Raw genomic sequence first — 13,770 nt, forward strand, 5'->3', positions numbered from 1 at the left:
ATAACCCATGCTTTCTGGTCTTGTCCTAGGATTCAGGAATTTTGGTTGAGAGTCCAGAATTTTGTTTGCGAGGTCCTGGGCACTCAATCTGTTCTGTCCCAGACTTTGTGTTGAGTGATGGGGCGGTTATTGATATAACTGATAAATATGTAAAAAGGTGGGTCCTCACCAGCATGATGAGCGGGAGACCGATAATTCAGAGGGGATGGAAATCAGCGGGCGCTCCCTCTTTTTATGAATAGTGCACCGAATTGGGCAAGGTAGCATCATTTGAAGGGATGTCGTTTAGACGGCTTGACAGTTTGGATGCATATGACAAGCAGGTATTTGGCCTTTTTAGAGGGTGCTCAGTGACGGACAGTGGAGAGAGACATTTTGTTTGGGTATATTTGTTGATTTTTATTTTTCTATATATTTAAGTGTTTCCTCTTGTCTGTGTGTGAGTGGGGTGTGTGTTTGTTTTTTTGTGTGTTTACTTTCATTTTGTGTTGGACCATTTGGATGTTTGTAGTGGTGGAGGGGGGGGGATGTTCAGGGGGAGGGACATAATTTCATAATTTGATTCTGTGTGTGTATGTTCTGTTTGTGTAATCCTGTTTTTGGATCAATAAAATGTTAATATAAAAAAGAAATCAAAATCAACAACATGTTAGATCCAATACCAACTAATCTCTGAAAAGAGGTGTTCCCTGTAATCTCAGAACCTCTTCTTACTGTAACTCGCTATCCTTTGGACATGTCCCAAGAAACTTTTTAAAACGGCAGTTTTCAAACCACTTATTAAGAAGCCACAGCTTGATCCTGGAGAACTGGCTAATTATAGACCGATTTCAAATCTCCCATTTATGTCAAAAATACTAGAAAAGGTAGTGTCCTCCCAACTATGTTCATTTCTACAGAGAAATGGTATATATGAAGAATTTCAGTCAGGATTTAGGACCCATCACAGTACAGAGACTGCACTTATCAGAGTTACAAATGACATCAGTACAAATGACTCTTAAAATCTGATCACGGCTACATTTCTCTTCTAGTGCTTTTTAGATCTTAGTGCTGCCTTCAACACCATAGATCACAACATTCTCTTGAATAGGCTTGAGAATTACTGTTTGTTGGCATTTGTGGACTTGCATTAGCATGGTTTAGGTCCTATTTAGCAGACTACTACCACTTTGTATGTGTAAACGAGGAATTGTCAAATTAAACAAAAGTTAAGTATGGAGTGCCACAGGGAACAGTTTTAGGGCCTCTGCTTTTATCCTTGTATAGTGGAAGTTTCCACTGTTATGCCAACGATACCCAACTTTATATTTCTTCTAAACCTGACAATTTCATAATTCTCCAAATTAGCAAATTTATCATCATTACATTGGCTACTTATTAAATTTTGTATTAATTTTAAAATTGTTAACTACGTACAAAGCATTTAATGGTCTAGCTCTGCAGTACTTAAGTGAACTTCTACCACCCTATATTCCATCACGTTTATTACGATCACAAAATTCTGGCCTGTTAATAGTTCCTAGAATATCAAAATCCACAAAAGGATGTAGATCCTTTTTCCTATTTTGCTCAAACTATGGAATAGTCTCCCTAACACTGTTCGGGACACAGACACACTCACTCAGTTTAAGTCTAGACTAAAGACTCATTTATTTAGCAAGGCATACACCTAATTTATCCATCAATTCACAATTTAGTTTACATCATGATGGCGGTGTGGAGCGCTTCTATTGTTTTGTTTTTGTTTGTTTGTCCTGTGTTTAGTAATCTTTTTCCAGTCAGTTTTACCAGAGACGAACTGCTGAACATTCGACAGCATATACCAGTAAATCTTTTCCTGGATTTTGAATATTCAGACGTTTTGTCCGACATTTTAGTCGGAGGCATGGCTGTGTTTAAACGCACCGAGACGCAGGCGAGGAAAACGAGCTGGTGCACGGTTCAAAAGCCCCGCCAATGGAGCTTGACCAATGCTGCCGAGCATTCATCTTGCGAATCTCCACTCTCTCCCTAACAAAACGGACGAACTACATCTCCTCACCCGCATAAACAAGGACTTTTCAACCTCTGCTGCCTTGTGCTTCACAGAAACCTGGCTGAGTGAAGCCATTCCAGACAGCGCGTTACATCTGCCGGGCTTTCAGCTGTTCAGAGCGGATCGCATCGCGGAGTTAACGGGGAAAACGAGAGGCAGTGGAACATGATTTTACATCAATGAAAGTTGGTGTACATATGTAACCACGTTAAAGAGGATGTGCTGTCCTAATTTGGAAGTGCTCTTTATTAACTGTAAGCCTTTCTACTCGCCGCGGGAGTTTTCCTCATTTATTCTGGAGAGTGTGTATATCGCACCAAACGTGTGTTTGAATGCGGCGCTGCAACAGCTGGCTGATCAAATCACAGACACGGAACAACAATACCCGGACTCGGTTATTATTCTTGGGGATTTGAACAAAGAAAATCTCACACGTGAACTGTCCAAATACAAACAACACATCACATGCCCCACCAGAGACTGGAACATACTGGATCATTGTTACACAACAATAAATGATGCATATCGCTCTGTCCCTAGAGCAGCTTTGGGACTCTCTGATCACTGTCTGGTTCATCTTCCAACCTACAGACAAATTAAAATCTGCTAAGCCTGTATTAAGGACTGTAAAGTGATGGACCAACGAAGCAGAGCTGGAACTACAAGCCTGCTTTGACTGCACTGATTGGAGTGTTTGAGGCTGCAGCCACAGACCTGGATGAGCACACAGATACTGTTACATCATATATCAGTTTCTTTGAGGATATGTGCATTCCTACTAGGACTTATTTAACATTTTAACAGCAACAAACCATGGTTTACAGTGGAACTTGGGCAGCTTCGTCAGGCCAAAGAGGATGCTTACAGAGTTGGGGATAAAGTCTTGTACAATCAGGCCAGGAACACACTGAAAAGGAGAATCAGAATGGCTAAAAGAAGATACTCTGAGAAGCTGAAAAAAGTTTCAGCGAATGACCCTGCATCAGTGTGGAGTGGCATGAAATAACTTACGAATTACAGGAATCCTACCCCAACCCTGTAGGGAACCAACAACTGGCTGACAACCTTAATGTGTTCTACTGTAGATTTAAAAGGCCCAATCTCACACCCCACACCCATTCTGACCTTCACTTTACAAAAAAACCAACACCTCCTGCAACCCCCCTCCCCCCCTCCTGCTACTCAACCTGCACTTAAGATCTGTGAAGATGATGTGAGCCATGTCTTTCAAAAACAAAGGATAAGGAAAGCGCAGGACCCAGATGGCGTTTCACCTGCATGTCTTAGATCCTGTGTTAACCAGCTGGCCCCCATCTTCACACAGATCTTCAATAGATCACTGGAGCAGTGTGAAGTCCCATGCTGCTTCAAACGTTCCATTTATCATTCCCATCCCAAAGAAACCAAAAATCACAGGACTTAATGACTACAGACATTTGAGAGACTGGTGTTGGCCCACCTGAAGGACATCACTGGACCCTTTCTTGATCCCCTTCAATTTGCTTAGAGCAAACAGGTCTGTGATGCAGTCAACATGGGATTGCATCATATCCTGCAACATCTGGACAGACCAGGGACATATGCAAGGATCCTTTTTGTGGACTTCAGTTTGGCTTTCAACACCACCATCCCAGCTATTCTCTGGACTAAATTACACCAACTCTCTGTTCCCACGTCTATCTGTCAGTGGATTACCAGCTTTCTGACAGACAGACAGCAGCTTGTGAGACAGGGGAAATTCACTTCCAGCACCTGTACAATCAGCACTGGTGCCCCCCAGGGATGTGTGCTCTCCCCACTACTCCTTCTCCCTCTACACCAATGACTGCATCACCAAGGAGCCCTCTGTCAAGCTGCAGACGACACCACTGTCATCGGCCTCATCCGAGATGATGATGATGATGATGATGATGAGTCTGCATATAGAAGGGAGGTTAAACAGCTGGCTGTCTGGTGCAGTCAAAACAACCTGGAGCTGAACACGTTCAAAACAGTGGAGATGATGGTGGACTTTAGGAGGAACACCCCAACACTGACCCTCCCCCTCACCATTCTAAATAGCACTGTGGCAGCAGTGAAGTCATTCAGGTTCCTGGGCACTACCATCTCGCAGGACCTGAAGTGGGAGACCCACATTGACTCCATTGCGAAAGACCCAGCAGAGGTTGTACTTCCTTCGCCAGTTGAGGAAGTTCACCCTGCCACATGCGCTGCTGATACAGTTCTACTCAGCGGTCATTGAGTCTGTCCTCTGCACTTCAATAACTATCTGGTTTTGTCCGATTTCGTAGCTGAACCAAGGACAGTTCGGACTGCTGAGAGGATTATTGGTTGCCCCCCTGCCCCCCCTTCAGGAACTATACACTTCCAGAGTGAGGGGAAAAAGCCTGGAAAAATCACTCTGGACCCCACTCACCCTGCCCACTACCTTTTTGAACTGTTGCCTTCTGGCCGACGCTTCAGAGCTCTGAGCACCAGAACCGTCAGGCACAGGAACAGTTTTTTTCCCCCAGGCTATCCATCTCATGAACAGTTAAAACTGCCCCTTTGAGCAATAATTAATGTGCAATACACAGCTTAGTCTTTTTATATTATCCAACACATCCTACCTCTTCTGCTATTACATTCCCTTGCACTGTACATAACCGATTTGTATTTAGATTTGCGGTGTGTGTGTGTGTGTGTGTGTGTGTGTGTGTGTGTCTTGTGTATTCTATATATACTTTTCAATACTTATCAATTTTTATTCAATTTTAATTAAGAGTCTTGTTGCTGTTTTTGTATTGTGTACTGGAAGCCCCTGTCACCAAGACAAATTCCTTGTATGTGTAAGCATACTTGGCAATAAAGCTCATTCTGATTGATTAGACTGCTTTAGTTAGGTCTGCCAAAACCAGAAACATTTCTCATATTCTGTAACTCCGCAATAAATTGAATGGCATCTATGCTAATATTATTCTATTTGTTTCCCTATCTCAACCTCGAGATTCATATCCCGAGGTTACCAGAGGCGGCCGGATCCAGTTCCGTTCCTTCTTGGGGTTGGACTCCACTGATACATGTCGCTGAGTGATGATGACTAACCGCAGCCGGTGCTAGCCAGACATCACTTCAGTCTTTTATAATGGACTTCATGTCATGAAATCGGTGGGTTTGTCTGGTTATTCCTGCATGTCTGTGTGTTTTCGTTTCACTCATGTGCTACCCTCTGCCATGTGGTCGGTGTAATTATTGTTTCCATGGGAACACTGATTCGCACCGCTCACGAGGCATTACCCTCACCTGTTCCTCGTTACCAGTCACTATATATTCCCCTTCGTTTGTCTGTCTTGTCACCAGATTGTTCCAGTATTCTCTGCCATTCAGTCTCACCATTTGTCAGTCTGTCTTTTCTGTTTTTTCCTGTCTAGTTTGGGACTCCCAGTTGGATTTACCTCACGTTGTGGATTTACCTGTTTTCTGGACTCTGTCATTACACTATGGACTTTATTACTCACCTTCTGCAACCAGATCACTACTGTCATCAGCCCAGGTGCTCCAATATCCTTCCTGGACTCTCCATTCTGCAGTTTGTGCTGGTTTAATTCATAACTGCCACTTTTCATCTGCCTGCTGTGCTTCTTTAATAAAGACTGTTAATATTCCCTCTGCATTTGAGTCCTCCTCTGTACACTGTGTTTGACACTTCAGAGGATGAACTGATGCCAACTCCAACTGTAAGACATGGGATACTTCATATGCCACTGCCTGAACCTTGGATTTAGGATGGACCCCACCGAACCTCACCGAAATGACTTGTTGGTTGAACTGCGACGCACCTCATTGATCTCTGCCTGTATCACCTTTTGTCTATTGATGGACTACACTCTTGAAATGGAATACATAGACTATCAATTAACTGCCAACAAAAGCCTTCATCAGCCAACTAACAAAGGGCAATGCATCTGTGAACGTCTGCAGTTAATCCAGGATGGACATTAGTCATTAATCTTACAATTCATACAAAAACTTTGTTTAAACACTGGCCCTTAACACGTACGTAGTTTACAAATTTTAACTATGACTTGCATTGCACACAAATAACTAATATTGGCATTATATTCATGCTGTTTAACCTGAGGGGAACTGGCCCCCCACAGTGAGCCTGGTTTCTCCCAAGGTTATTTCTCTCCATTGCCAACATCTTATGGAGTTTTGTGTTCCTTGCCACAGTCGCCTTCGGTTTGCTCACTGGGGTTCTAAATACAATTATTATTTTTATACACCATTTACAATCGTATATAATCAAACTACACAATGATGACTAAGACTTTAGTAGAAAATGAAACTGTAATATCTATAAAGCATGATTTTCTGTTAATGACCCATGGCCAAGGAGGCTGTTCCCATGCCACTGCCAGCGCCCATGCCTGACACGGCCAACAAGCCAGCGCCCACACCTGCCATGACTAGCGAGTCAGCGGCCACGCCTGCCACGGCCAATGAGCCAGTGCCTACGCCTGCCACGGTCAACAAGCCAGCGCTTGAAGCCTCGTCCGTCCCAGAGCCAGTGTCCTCGGCCGTGACGGCCACTCCCACAGCAGTGCTCCTGGCCACCCAGAAGAAGAGGAGGAGGAGAAGGGCTCCCGCTCCCCAGTCGCTGCCAGTGCTCCCGGCCACGGAGGCCATTCCCCTGCCGCAGCCAGTGCCCAAGCTTTCCACAGCTCCGCCCTCTGAGCAGTTCCCTCCTGAACCCTGTCCAGCAGCTGCCGCCCAGTCCTCTGACCTCTGTCCTGTGGCCGCCACCCAGTCCTCTGACCCCTGTCTATCGGCTGCCACCCAGTACTCTGACCCCTGTCCAACGGCTGCTGCCCAGTCTTCTGTCCACTCTGCCCTGAAGCCTCCTCCCAGGCCTCCAGACCCCACCTCTGTCCGGAGTCCTCCCCCCGGCCGCTGGATCCTGCCCCTTTCCTTAAGTTCCCTCCCTTTCTGTTGGGAGTTAGTGCTCGTTTTGTCTGTCTTATGTATTGTTTGCTGTTCCTGTTTTGGGATGCCGGGAGGTGGTCCTGTCACTCTGTCGGTCTGGGTTTTTGTCTGACAGGACCGTGGCATTATCATCCCATGCCTTGTTTCGTTGTCTGTCTTTGTGTTGGCACACAGTTTTGGTTGTATTCCATGCCGTGCGCTTTTCAGTCTGTCTTGTTTAATGTCTGGAGTATGGTGTCTGGGTCCTGACCTCCTGTCTGTGTCGGGATCCATACACTCACGCTCCATGTCTGTCTGTTATTGACGTGGGTGCATCGTGCTTATGTCATCTTGGCAGAATGCACTCACGTCAATAGTTTGTCGGTCTCTCGCGAACACTGGTGCGTCGCAAGCTGTCTTCATGTTGGCCTGAGATTTCAGGACTGTGTGTGGCCGAACTCTCGCACAGGTGTCCTGTCATATTTTTGTCGCCTGTTGCGTGCATCACATGGCGTTTGCCTCGCGATGTACACTCAGGTTTCATTTAGTGTGAGAATGCGTGGCATCGCCTTGTTTGGGGTTGCTACACATTCTCTCATCTTGTTTGTCATTTGGCATGGGCGTATATTGCCTTAATGTCTTGGCAATGTGTGCTCATGCCATTTGGGTGTTTTGTCTTGTGAGAGTACATGGCTTTTTGTTTCTGTATCGCCGCATGTCTCTCTGTCTTACGTCATACCCCGCCTCCTTGTTTGCTTATTGGTTAATTTGCCTCACCAGTCCCCTGTTAACCTGTTTGATTTCTCTCCCTATTTTAGTCTCCTTGTGTTTGCTGTCCAGTGCCAGTTCATCTTGTTTCCAGTCTTGTGCTGTTGTATCCAGTCAGTCTTTAATGTTCCAGTCTGTCGTGCCTTGTTGGTCCTGTTTTTTTTTTTTTTTTATTCCAGTCCCTACCTTGGTCCGGTCAGTCCTGTCTCCCCTGCCCCAGCCTGGATTATATTTCCTTTGTTTTTCACCTTCAGGGTAGTTTGTTAGTTTCTCCCCCTTGTGAGAGTGAGTTTCCCTTTTTATTTTTTGCATTTAAGAAGTTTCCTGTTTTTTTACCTCTGTGTTTGGGTCCTGTCTCTGCAAATCCGTGACCGTAAAGTTGCTTTGAAATGATGTGTGTTGTGAAAAGCATTATACAAATAAAAATTACTTGACATAATATATTTGAAGCAACAAATGGTCCTATTAAACGTATTTTATCATGTATCATCTCCAAAACCAGTTACTTATAGAATGAAATTGATTGTTTTATATGGCAACATAAATATGGTAATAGCATTTAAAACACCATAAATATGACTGAAAAGTACTCCTGTTTATTTAAAGATTTATTTGAATGGAGATATCTTCAAATAAGAAACTAGTAAAACAGTAGGTTAAGTTAAAGATATCTCCAAGTTACTAGATACTACCTGTAGTAATTCTGTTTTTGACATCAGCTATTCACTTCTGACTAGTATACATTCCAAGAGAGACTAGTATCTTTTTATATAAAGTACTAGTAACCATTCATTAGAGAGTAGTCGTTATTCCAATAGTGACTAGTATCTATTCAAGCTTACTAAATTTTTATTAGATTAAAAAATATCTTGTGAAGTAAATATAGCAGACAATAAGTTCTTTCTACATAAAATAAGTTTATGCCTGAACTTGAAAATATTAAGTCTACATTTGTATTGAATTCAAACATGTAAAAATGAGTTCTAGCTTATAAGTAAATATTTATTTGTCTGTTATATTTACAATGCATCATGTATCAGTCCTAAAGTAGAAAACCTTGTCATATGTATTAGCTAATTTGAGGATTTCACAGGTAAATAAAATAAGTACATTTTACTTAACTTTTCAAAGCTTGTGTTTCCAGCATGCACTGGGCTTGAAAAATGTATGAGCTTGCATGGTGTCACTGTTTGCAAATTTATTTACACCATTTTTATTGTCGATTTTGTTATGTTTGGTAAATTCTTGTTTTGTGAAGTCTGAAGTTCATTTTTTCTGAAAATTACCCATTCATTATCAAAACAAAATATCTGTTGATTGTTACCGTCATCGTGTTTTCATCGTCCACCAAGTGTTGAGGTCTGTGTGCGCAGCTCTTTATTATGATTCTATCAAAGGTAATGCAAGGTAATGTTGTCTAATAAACCAAAAAGCACGCATTAAGCTATTCTGTGGAAGGCATCCAATGTCATGTGGTACATGATTGAACTTGTGTTTATAAGAAAAGTTCAAAATGTGAAATATTCTAATAAAACGATCACTTTAATTTTACAAAGGTTAAGTACCATGTTCATCAGATTTGTAAGTAAAAGTTACTGTATAAACTGAAATGTTTAAGTTACATTTGCTCACTCACTTTAATCAACATTATGTCATGAAATAAAGTTGATTTAACTTAATTTTATATCCTTCAAATTTACTTAGAAACGCTATGTGGATGCAAAAGCTTGCGAAATAAAAATTAAGTAAATCTTACAAGCTAATGTTTTCAGTGTAGTGTCTAATTCAGTTGCTACTCATAACATTTTGTATATCACTAGTTACATGTGCATTTTTACTTGTCAAATGTAATGAGTAGTCTGAATGGCTACTGTATAGTTCAATTAACAATATTACAACAAAATTAAAAGTTACTAGTAACAAATGGAATAGACACTAGTGTCTATTCCATTTTTTACTAGTATCTAATACATAATTACTAGTAAAACTAGATGGGATACTACTCACTTTTGGAATAAGTACTAGTATCTATTGAATAAGTAAATATATCCACTATTGGAATACTTAATAGTAACTAGAAAATAAGTACTAGTAACATAAAAATAGATAATAGTAAGTTTTAAGGAATAAATGTTAAAAGGGCTTCCCATATTATGACCTGCTGGTGTGCTGTTATACTACATATTTTCTAAGATCCTGCCAATAATAAAACACTAGTATATGACACTACAGTATTGTTGACCATACCTTTGTACATTCCATCCTTGTCCAGCATGCAGAAGAATGAAGACTGATACAAATAAAATCATCCTTTCTCTACATGATGCAATCATTTTAATATCTTGTGTAAGATCCATGTAATTCTCTCAACACATAATGACACAACAGCGATTCCAGAATGATTTTCGTGAGGTGTAGTGCTCTAATTTATTTAGCTAAAAAGTACAACAGCATTTTACATAAATTTGTTTAAACACTTTTAACTTTTACTTGTGTACATGCAAATCTCACCTCTGCCTTTTGTGTAAAAAGAGAAGTAATTCATTTTTTAAGTGCATTCCCAAGATGAGCGGAAAGCCCTTATTTTAAATATTAAAAATGAACAATGTTGATACAGAGCCCTTTGAAAAATTGTTGACTATAAAATCAAATGCAATAAGTCCCCTTTAAATTCTTATAATTGAAACACCAGTTTATTTATTCAGATTATGTTCATGCATAAACATGTACCTACACTTATGCATACAGATCATCAGAAAAATCATATTATTGCTTTGTGGCAATAATAGCTTTTCTGAGTCGAATCCAGGGTTTCATGCTACTCAGTCCCTGCTCCACTTCAGGTATGTGTTCTTTTTCAGATGCTTATGAAGACCAATCATTTTCTTCATCTTCTTCTCTTCCACATCTTCCAGAATGATGATGATGATGTTGGCATTGCATTCCATCACAAGCCAGGACTGAGCCAATTCAAACTCAAAGTGACAACAGGCACTATCAATGAAGTGTTGAGACACAACAACAATGACCTTATGGCTTCCCATTATTCCTTCATCAATAATGTTGGAGGCAATGGACTTCCCTGCTTGAAAGTCACGCATGTGAAGGCAAAGCTGAATAGGTGGAAACCCGTTCTCCAGATTTTCCACTAATTCATTCATGACCCAGACTTCATCATAACTTGAGAAAATCACAAATGCATCATAGGAACATTCTTGTTGTCTGGCAGACCTATAACCTCTCAGAAGTACACAGCAATATATCAGATGAAATTGGAATCTATTAACAATGACTGATAAAAAAAATAATAATAAAAAATAAAAAACAGTGAGAAAACATATCAATAAACCAATTGAGAGCAATTTTTTATGCACACAGCTGTCAGTGTCAAAGTCAGTTGCTCTAAAATCTGAGTTTGGTGAAAAAGTGTTACAGATAATGTAATCTGATTGCTTCAAGATTTTCTGGTTTTCAATAATCCACAAAATGAAGTTTGTCTGGGAGCAGGAGCAATCAATGGGGTTAGAGGACAAATCAAACACTGAAAGGTTAGTGGGAAACTTTGGAGAACATTAGGTGGGATGCTAGTAATGCTGTTTCTATCGACATAAACTGATGTAAGTTGTTTTAGATCTGGTTGGACCAGAAAGTCCAAAACCATCAACTTATTTCGACTTAAATATAAATGTTTATGTTTCTGCATGCCTTTCAAGGATATCATGACAAATTCCTCAATGCCACAGTGTGAGATGTCAAGAACCTTCGAAATTGTTAGATTTTGTAATAGATAACTCAAATGCAGGGTTGGGAGGGTTACTTTTGAAATGTATTCCACTACAGATTACAGAATTCATGCTGTAAAATGTCATTTGTAATGTATTTCGTTAGATTACTCAAGGCCAGTAACGTATTCTAAATACTTTGGATTACTTCTTCAGCACTGGTAGATTTTTTCACTTGTTTTGTCTATAAAAACTTTGCCAGTACAGTAAGACAAAATACACTTGTTAAAAATACATTCTCTGAAAAACCTAAATATCTTATGCAGTGTTGTTTCTAAAACAAGATCAATCTAATTGATCTTGTTTTAAGGATTTCTAGATATTTTTACAGGAAAACAATTTAAAAAAAATATTATCAAGAATATTATTTTTGCCCTAATATCAAAGGTCTTACTAGAAAAAAAGAAATTATGATCCAACGTGAATTTTCTTGATAAAAAAATATGATCGTGCCTGGTAACATGTGCATGTAAAATGGCTAGAAATAGCATTTTAGTTTAGCGTAAAGCTGACAATTTACACAAGGTTTATTTCTATTTCTTCTGCTCCAAACTTACTTCAAACTTACTTCTCTGTCTGCTCGTATGAATGTAACGCATCATAAGAAAGTGTTTCACCGCTGTTCAAACGCTCTTTGGATCACATCATTTATATGTATAAATGTTTTCCATCTGAAAGGACTAAATATTAAATGAAACAAATGACAATAAAATGCAAAGTAATCTCTTCAGTAATCAAAATACTTTTTGAATGTAACTGTATTCTAATTACCAACTATTTAAATTGTAACTGCAGTGGAATATAGTTACTTATATTTTGTGTTTTAAATGCATAATCCCGTTACATGTATTCCGTTACTCTGGTACACTAGATTGCTCAGATAACGAAAAGTCATGTAGCTTGTGAAAGTGATAATCGTATAGGAAATATCGAAATACTGTAAATTCTTCAAGTTATGTAAAACTCCATAGTGAAAAACTAGGACTAGTTTAGTATGGTGGAAATCCAACACTTCAAGCAAGTCAAGTCCAGAAAATGGCTTACTGACCATTCCTATTTCTGAGTTTCAACTAAGATTCATGTATCGAAGGTTTATTGTGCTCATGAAAAATTTGGAACAGAATTCCTTTAAAATCAAAAGATTTCCACTCAGATCTACATACCGAAGGAGAGGCAAGTCACTAATGCCATAAAATGCCATAGTTATTTTATTTTTCACCACCAGTTTTTCTAAGATCTGTATCTTTTAAATAGATGGTATGACAGATACTGAAGTGGCTGCTAAATAAAGTTCCTTAAGATAGCTAAATGGAATATATTCAATTTTTAGGATATTTCCTGTTTTCACAGTGATTTTTGTTGCATTGACCATACAGCGGAAGACATGCATTTCAGAGTCGGAACATTCTTTCTGAACAAAATATACTTTATTCAGATTGAATGAGCACAGACCATCAAGATATTCGACATCTGACACCTTAATTCGCCATTTCGTTCTGTAGTTTCCAATGAACAGCTTGTCAACAGTGAGACTAGTAAGTGCTTGTAGACATGCCTTTTGTGCATTCAGTGAATCAAAGCCAGCTTGAATGTGAAGCTCCCTGAGATAAAGGTCTTTAAAGCTCCTAATTCTATGTGTAATAATGGATTCCTCGAGAGTATTAAAGTTATGTTTCTGTCCATCTCTCGCAACACAACGGTGTGATCATTTTTTATGATGGATATATTATTGACATGTAGATCAAGTAAAGTGAAGTCTTTGAAGGTGCTCGTAAATAAAGGGAGAGTCATGAATTGAATGTTATTTGTTCCAACTTTATGTTCCTGCAACTTGGTTAAATTATTCATTTGAAGCTGTAAGGAAGCAAGACCAACATCCACAAGAACTAGCCATTGTAGATTTTGTAAAAAATTCAAGCACCCAGGTCCAAAATTTGTAACAGCATTTCCAGTGAGAATCAAAGTAGACAAATTCTTCACATTGTAGAAAGCGTGATCATCAATATAATGGATATGGCATCTGAAAGGCCGAAAGATGTCAAAACATTAGCAAACATTAACATATTTTCAAATTATAATTGAATAATGATTGATGATCACTAGCATTGATTTACCTTGTGAGATCCAAGACTTGTACATTTTACAACAGAGGAAATACACACTTATGAAAAGGGTTCAAGAAATTAAAACTGAAATCCAGTCATCATAGTGATGTGAAGACTTGCAGGAATATTAGTC

General features: G+C 39.6%; 1 pseudogene; it reads right to left on the reverse strand.

Annotated features, from left to right (window-relative positions):
• Positions 1-10,516: 10,516 nt before the first annotated feature.
• Positions 10,517-13,552, reverse strand: LOC127412479 (toll-like receptor 4; annotated as a pseudogene).
• Between the last annotated feature and the right edge of the window lie 218 nt (positions 13,553-13,770).

This window comes from Myxocyprinus asiaticus, chromosome 21 (assembly GCF_019703515.2).
Source record: "Myxocyprinus asiaticus isolate MX2 ecotype Aquarium Trade chromosome 21, UBuf_Myxa_2, whole genome shotgun sequence".
Classification (NCBI taxonomy): Eukaryota; Metazoa; Chordata; class Actinopteri; order Cypriniformes; family Catostomidae; genus Myxocyprinus; species Myxocyprinus asiaticus.